Below are 8,792 nucleotides of genomic sequence, written 5' to 3'. Positions count from 1 at the left end.
CTGCCCCTGCCACCACTGCCTGGCTTAGACACTGATTTTTAGCTTTTCTTAATTAAACCAAGCTTTCTCCCTAAACCCATTGATTCACCTTATGAGGGAAGCACTGGACTAGACCAGAAAACTCGTGCAAAATATTTTGAAAATCTGCAGGGATGTTATTTCAGTTGGTGCACATTTAACTATGTTAGTGTTCTTTGACAGTTTTCTACTATATATAATAAATTGTGAGACCTCCTTCTTCCTCCCCCTTTTACGTTCCTCCCCTCCCTATAACTCCTCCCACATGCCTACCATCCCTTTACCCAGATTCTTGACTTTTGGGTGTGTTAGTGATCCATTTAGTTGAATCAGGCCCTTCCATGTGAGCAGGGGATTGGAACTGGGGTCTGTTGGGGTCTCCACATGGGTAGACAACCAAAGGCACTACTCCCTCCTCCCGGATCTGTCAGCAGTGAGGGGTAGGGATAAGATGGGGCTCTAACAGATCTTTGTGGGCTGGGGGACCAGAGAGTTGTGGCATCTCGTGGTACACAGGCATCCTGGACCAATGTTTTTCTTCTAGCTTTTAGTGTGTGTTAAATAAATTGTTTCTAACTCTCTGGGCCTTTGTTAGCTTTTTGGTTATTGTAACCAAATGCCTAAAGGAAACAGTTAAAAGGAAGCAGGCTTTCTTCTGCTTCCTGGATCCTGCTTAGGTAGGTTTCACTCCACAGATGGCTGGATTCATTGCTTATAGAGCCGAGGTAAGGCAGAGGCATCACGGAGGACACTGGCGGCAGAAGAAGGCTGTTTAATGATGGAAGGCGGGATGCAGAGAGGCAGTCAGGAGCTAGGGCGGAAGTCAGGGCAGGATCGAGTCCACAAGGCTATGCTCGAGTGACCGACCTACATTTTCCAGCTGCTGCCGCCACCCCCTGACATTTGAGCATCTCCCAAACTAACATCACTACCTGGAGTCTGAGCAACTAACACATGAGCCTGGAGGACAATTCACATTCAAGCTGTAATAGGGTATCAGACACCATTTTATTTTAATATGTCAATCACTGACTTTATCAACACTGTGTTCTCTATGAAAGTGTAGACAAATGGAAGAAGTGTGTTCTGTATGCTTGTAACTTTTTTTGAGAGTCATTATACCTTTTGACAAATCACAGGCTTGGTGACAACGCCTTTACTGGGGTGTGAGATGCCGATATGCTGTTCTCTTACTCTGCACCTGTAGGCACTGCGTTCTTGTGACTCCACGCCTGTCGTTAATGTGCCTCTATAGCTGCTGTGCTCACGTGTCGGCCAGCCAGGGTGAATGTGGACAATGCCAGCAGGTGTGTGCATCTGGTTCACACACTGTGTTTTCCAGGGGAATTTGTTCACAAGAATTAACGTATTGGATGTTTGGTCACCTTCTTTCTCTGTCAATGACCTCATTTGTCATTTCTATCACAGGGCACTACAGCTACGTAAAAATACCGACTTAGGTTATATGCCTGTAATTTCATTTAAGAATAGCCAACGGGGCTGCTTTTGATAAAGTATTTCCTATACAAACGTGATGCCGGATCTGATACGACTAAGAAACTTTGAATGGAATAATTCCCAGGAATATCAAACTAAACAGAAAGACCACTGGAACATCTAACAAGGGAACAGACAGCACACTGCCTGGAGAAGTTTCCCTGTAAGGGTTATGCGTTAGAGGGACCTTGGTGGGAAGGAGTCAGGAAGTCCCACCAGGAGACAAATATACCGTGCAGAGAGAGCTTAAGTGGGGAGTTTTATTGAGAAAAAGGGAGTGGGGAAAAGAAGGAAGAGAGAGGGAGTGAGAAAGAGAGAGACAGAGATGTGCAGAAAGAGGAAGAAGAGAGAGAAGTAGGCAGAGTTTCACCTTTTAAAGGGATAGGGTACTGCCTACTCTGCACACAGGCCTGATGCACTCTGTCAAGTCCTCAAGGGGCGGGGCCAGGTTTGCCTGGATGCTGACATTCCCTTCACCCTTTTGGTGACAAGCCTTCCTTCCCTCCACCCCCTCCACACAGCTGTGTTACTTTATCCCCCTAGATCCCCTCCCTTGAGTTGGGTCCACCCCTAAAATCTCCCTTGGCAACTGTTTCTAGAAAGATGATGTCACGGGCCTGGAGAGATGGCTCAGTGGTTAAGAGCATTGCCTGCTCTTCCAAAGGTCCTGAGTTCAATTCCCGGCAACCACATGGTGGCTCACAACCATCCGTAATGAGGTCTGGTCTCCTCTTCTGGCCTGCAGACATACACACAGAATATTGTATACATAATAAATAAATAAGTATTTAAAAAAAACTATTAAAGAAAAAAGAAAGATGATGTCTCGAGTTGACCTTCTGTGGTGGTTTGAATAAAATGTCTCCACATAGGTCCATAGGGAGTAGCGCTATTAGGTGTGGGCTTGTTGGAGTAGGTATGGCTTTGTTGGAGGAAGTGTGTCCCTGTTTATTTTTAAAATGTGTTAAGTGTTGGGGATGTTGCTCAGAGGATAAAGCTTGCCTACAGTGAATGAAGCCTGGGCTGAATTCCCGACTACAGGTAAACCAGGCATGGTGGCATGTAACTGTAAGCCCAACATTTAGGAGACAGTCGTGAGGGTCAGTAGTTCAAGGCCATCCTCAGCTAAACAGCAGGCTTGTGTCCAACCTGAGATACACGGCTCTCAAAAATAAATAAATAAATAAAATAAAAAGAAAGTAGATGTTTAAGTGAACCAGAGAGTAAAACAAACAAGACTCTCATGTTTGTAGAGCCCTTCACCATTTCGAAACCATTTTTCCACCTTTGCGTAGATGAACGTCCAGCTTGCAGATGTGAGATGGAGGGGTGAGGTGCTGGCGTGGATCGCTGCCAGTGGATCCAGACCCGAGCCAACGATGTGACTCAGCTCTCATAGCCCCACTGTACCACACTTCCCAGATCTCCACAGGACGTACTTCCTGCACAATTACTTCATGCCTCTGTTCTCCAGAACCTTCTGCTGAAGGATGAAATGAGCTCTCAGTTAATAGTCTTCAAATTCGTCTTTCAAAAATAGTTTATATGTGTGTGGGCGAAAAATGTCACAATAAAAACCATGGTTTTGTACAATTAATAAGTACTGAAAAGAAGAAATCCTAGTACATTTAAAATATTGCCACTCAATTCTTGACTCAAAATTCTTCTGACTTCAATTTGTTCTCACTGTTTTGAGGTTCACTGCTGTGTGATGTTTGACTCTTTTTAGCTTTTTGAGGGGCCCACCACCCAGCTCCCAAATAAATCACTCATGGAGGCTTCTTCTTAAGATATGAATGCCTAGCCTTAGCTTGGCTTGTTTGTTGCCTGCTTTTCTTATGTTATCCCAACTACCTTTTGCCTCTGGGCTTTTCTCTTTATTTCCGTATACCTTCCTTTACTTTTTTCTCCATGGCTTGCGGTGTTGTTGGGTGGCTCCTCTGGTGTCCTCCTCTCCTTGTTCTCTTTCTCTTGTTCCTTCTTCCCTCTTTGCCCAGGCTTCTGCTTCTATTTATTCTCTCTGCCTGCCAGCCAGCCCTGCCTGTCATTGCTCCTACCTTGCCATTGGCCGTTCATCTCTTTATTAGGACCATCAGGCGTTTTAGACAGGCACAAGTAATAACACAGCTTCACAGAGTTAAACAGCGTAAACAAAAGTCACACACCTGAAAGGAATATTCCCCAACAGTTCACCTTGGTTTCTAGTTTGTTTTCTGGACCTTGACGATCTCATCATGGTAGCTGGAATGCGGAGAGGAAGGCTTTGGCGTGAGAACTGTATTTTAGTGTTCTCTTCTGCTTATTTTCACCTGAGAGCTTCCAAAATCAGGTTTGTAGGGGGAAGGGGAGAAGGGGAGAGAGTGGGAAGAACCCTGTAAGGAAACTGAGGACTTTGGAGGCAAGAAGGGGTTCCCTAAGACCATTGAAATATCAGATATTTATATTACAGTTTATAACAGTAGCAAAATTAGTTACAAAGTAGCAAGGAAATAGTTTTGTGGTTGGGGGTCGCCACAATGGGAGGGACTGCTCTAGAGGGTGGCAGCGTTAGGAGGGTTGAGAGCCACTGAGTTAGAGGGAGAAGGCAAACTCTGGGTGTCTTCAAAGACTCAAGTGCTCCCCGACCCTGGGTGTGGCCCGGGCTGGGTTTGCTGAGGAGTTCAAAATCGCACCCATGTCCTATCTGACTTCAGCGGAAGAGATTTCGGTGTGTTATGGTGACTCGGGAAGTCCCCTGCGGAGACATGTTGCCACTGGTAGTTATGGCTTTCCTAAAGGGAAACAAAATTGAGGAAGGCCTCGGAATGAGCAAACCCACCCGGCTCCTGCCACTTCCAGCAGCACCATGGCAACCATCTCCCCCACTGTCCCCTCCCACCAACAGCTTCTCCGCTTACACCACTATATCCAACTGCTACCACCGCCTCTAACAGCACCATTAATTACGACTGCCATTGCTGCTGTCTCCAGCATCACCGTTGTAACCGCCTACGGCATTCTCGCGTTTACTAACACCGCCACCACCACCCTCGTCCTTTCGTTATTACCTCTGTCACCACCACCACAAGCATCATTGCTGTTCACCGCGTCACTCCACCACCACCACCACCACCACCACCACCACCACCACCACCACCACCACCACCACCACCACCACGAGCATCATTGCTGTTCACCGTGTCACTCCACCATCACCGCCACCGTCACCACCATTACCTTTATCATCACCTTCCTCCCCGTTATCTCCACCTCTCCCTCTACTGTTGTCACCTCTGTGCCATCGTCTCCACTGCCACTGTTATGATTGTCACCTCTACTCAACAATCATCACTACCACCACCATCACCACCGCCACTCTCTTTACTACCACTATGATCTCCATCACCATCCGCTCCCTCAGTATCTACCATCACCACCATCCTCACCTCCAACACCATCACCTCCACCAGCTCTCCCACCAATCAGCACCATCACCATTACCTTCGTAACCATCACCCCCAGTTTCACCATGATCTCCACGCTCCCTACGACCAACCCCTTCACTGTCTCTACCATCACCACCGTCAATGTTTTTATCTTTACTAACCCTCCACCATCAGCACCCCTACCCTGTTTTGCCATTCTCATTTACTTGGCACCTTTGTGGCCATCTTGTTTCACAGTGGAGGGAACTGAGTCTCAGGCTAAGTGGTTTGTTCAAGCCCATACAGTAGCAAGCTGGAGAGTCAGGGTTTCATTCCAGGTCTGTATGAGGAAGACGACTCGCAAGGCTGCGTGGTCGAGTGTGAACTCCGTACTGGGTCTTAGTTTATCTGTAGTCAGGCGCCTCTTTGTTTGGGTTTGCGAGGCTCCTTGTGGGCTATGACCAGGACTGACAATCTGTTTCCCTTTCTTTTTCTGACTTTCTTTCACACATCCTGGACCGTCTGTCTTTTCTGGTCAGGACAAATAAAAATGTTTTATGTCCCTCCTCCCTTTTTCTGGGCTTTGGATGTAAGTGTTTGCACACAGTTCTGGAAGCAGATGGAGCGGGATAGAAATCCATGTGATAATTCAAACTCAGAAGCTCAGTGAAAACACTCCCGTGCGTCGATATCCCCAAGAATCCGGAAGACTGAGAGACATCTAGATAGATAGAGAGAGAAAGATGCAGACACACACTGATCGTGAACCTTTGTGTTTCAGGATTCAGAGATGCCGGCTTTTCAGTAACTGCGTATTTCCCAAGCCATGGCAAGTCAAGGTGACCACTGCTTTCTCCCTGGTGCCATCGGTACACACCTGCTGATTCTAGGGACCTGGCTTCCCTTCAGGTAAGGAGGACATAGCTCTTCCCTTGGAGAGTCTGTAGCTCCATGCCAGAGTCCGGTATGTCTACAGGAAATAACAGCACATTGCCAGATGCCCCGGGTGAGCTGTGGCCATCTCTTGGCTTGATAGGAGAACATGCCTCCACACCGTTGCTTCTAAAGATACCTCCCCTGCATGAAACCAGCTCAAAGCGTTCTGCTGGCATCCTCAGTGGTTAAATTGAACTGGGGCTTCTTTAGGCTTCTGACCCATAATAAACCTCCTTGGAAGCAGGTTTACCGTAGTGTGTTTGGCCTGAGGGCAACTGGTGGACTTGGCTGCATGACATTCTGGGTGTGTGTGATTTGGGATCTGTGAGAACACAGGTATGGAAGCTTCAGTAACAATATCTGTGTCGTAGGAATGGTGGGGAGGGGGTTTCCTTATGAGTTGCCTTTCACCTCCTGTTTGCCCCTTTGCCCCGTCTATAGCTCCTTGGGCAACTCAGGGCCATTCAGGAGGTTGGTGGTAGACCTCAGAGTGAACTCGGGCCTGGGTCTACGTTTCTATCACCTCCATGACTTTCCTTGGAGCCTCCTTGGGAAGTGGAAGGACTGGTAGCCTTCTTGCTTAGCTTTTAGGGATGCTTGACAGAAAGGGAGGTCTGTGTCTTAGTTTGGGTTTCTCTAGCTGTGATGAGACACCATGACCACAACAACTCTTTTAAAGAAAACACTTAATTGGGGTGGCTCGCTTACAGTTTCAGAGGTTCAGTCCATTGTTATCATGGCAGGGAGCATGGCGGCGCAGAGGCAGACATGGTGCTGGCTACATCTTGGCTTGCAGGGAATAGAAAGTCCACTGGCTGTGAAACTTAAACAAAAGACCTCAAAGCCTGTCTCCTCAGTGACACACTTCCTCCAGCAAGGCCATACCCACTCCTTCAAAGTCACGCGTCCTAATAGTGCCACTCCCTATAAGGTCATGGGGGCCAACTATATTCAAACTACTGCAGACTAATAGTCCCAGAAATCCTTCTCAAGGGATAAAGAGGCTTCTTTGGTCATTATTGGTGGCTGCTTTTGGAGGCGGGTGTTGGGGAGGATGGGGTCAGGGTAAAAGAAAGCGTGTGTGTGTGTGTGTGTGTGTGTGTGTGTGTGTGTGTGTGTGTGGTGCAGAAGGCAGCTGCCATCCCCACCTCGGTTATATGACCAGACACAAAGTATCCTCCCTTGACTGATCTTGGAGGGAGTTAACTCCATTTTCCTCAAGAGTTAAGAGTAGATGTGGGTTTGGGCGCTGCTGACTGTTTCAGATCCCTGCCACAGAAAGTGCCTGAAGTCTGGGGAAAACTTTTGTTTTCACTTAAAAATGGATGTGTTGATATTTCTTCTTAAAAGAAGAGTTAGTCTTACTTTTCAACATGAAATATGGAAGTGTTTGTTATAAAATAGGAAAGCAGAAATTCAGGACTAAGTCGTTGGTACAGGACACATTGGCTTCACCTCCCTTACTTGGTCAGCTGTGTTAGATTCAGGGGTGATCCTGGCAGTGGCAGGGGTGAGTACAAGTGACCAGAGTCCCTTGTGCTCTCCTTTGGCAACTGAATGACTTGCTGGCTCAGATCCTGTGGTGTGGAATTGGAAGACATTGGCATCATGGGTGGTTCACCAAGTCCAGACCTCTTCCCAGGCTCTACCAACACATCCCCACAACCACACTAAGGAGGGGACGTATCTCTGCACTCTCTGCCCTCATGTGGTGTAAGCTGTCACCCAGCCTCCATCCTACAGCCCCAAGAGGAGAATCATCAGGGGCCATTAAGAAACCCCAGTGTGGGATTTGAACCCCGGTCTTTGGAGTTCAAAACTGCTATATCGTGTTGCTGTCCTGGGCTAAGCAAAGCAACAGAGGTAGTTAACACAGCAGGTCCGGGATATGTGTGTGTGTGTGGGGGGGGGAGCTCTTTTCCCTCTGACCCCCCTCCTAAGCCCAGCAGAGCGGGCACACCACAGGCATCTGCCTTTGATTGGAACCGGCAAGGCCAGCAGACACAGGAAACATAGCTGTGGTCCAGAGCCTCCCTCCTGCCCTGAGAAATGCCATTTACAGATGGAGAAGGGGAGAAAATATGGGAGGACAGGAAGCTGCAAATTCAACAGATGCACAGTAGCATCCTGGGAGGTAGGGTCACAGCCCACTGAGAGCAAACAGCCCGAGCCACAGGTTGGAGTGTAAACACCGAGGCATTGAAGCCTGGTTTGCTTAGGGGGACCACAAGGGCTGGGCTGTGGAGGGAGAGGTTGCCTGGTGTGCAGTGGCCCATGAGGGAGCCCTGTCTGGGAGAACAGGCTTCTGAGCTGAAAAGAAAACATGAGTCCCGTCTTTCAGAGCTGACCCGGGGGACATCAATGCCTTCTGGCTTGGCTTCCCACAGGGCCAAACATAAAGCCCTAGGGACAGGGGCAGCAGAGTCAAGGAAGAACGTGCTGGCTTCAGGGGACCCAAAAAAGAGACTAAAGGAATCCTCTGAATAAATTCAGGCAACTGGAGGCCTGGGAGAGTCACCTCTTCCCTCTTTGCCTTCTGTAGTTAAAATTGATGCCATTGATCTGTGTCACGAGTGGGAAAGACACTTGCCAGAGCTCTGTCCAGGGTGGGGACTGGATGACCCCCAGGCAGAAGGAGTAATCCCCGATTTAAGTGTGACTGGTGCCTTTGGGAGAAGATTAGGACAGACAAACACTCACAGGCAGAAGCTCATCATTTGAATGCACAGGGAAGAAGTCTTTGAGAGAGCAACCTGCCTTCAGAATGATAAGAACAATATACATCTTTTGCTCACGCCACCTGTCCTGTGGTCCAACAAGCAGTCATGACCATGGACCTGCCTGGACGGAAGAGACCGGCCAGTGCCTGGGGCTGTGATTATGGGGGCTCAGACTATGGGGGCTCCAGAGTGGGCTGTAGGATTTTAGGAGAGGTAA

Source organism: Alexandromys fortis, unplaced genomic scaffold (assembly GCF_014885135.2).
Source record: "Alexandromys fortis isolate MF-2015 unplaced genomic scaffold, M_Fortis_MF-2015_v1.1 scaffold_67, whole genome shotgun sequence".
Classification (NCBI taxonomy): Eukaryota; Metazoa; Chordata; class Mammalia; order Rodentia; family Cricetidae; genus Alexandromys; species Alexandromys fortis.
Note: the sequence above shows the minus strand (reverse complement) of the source record.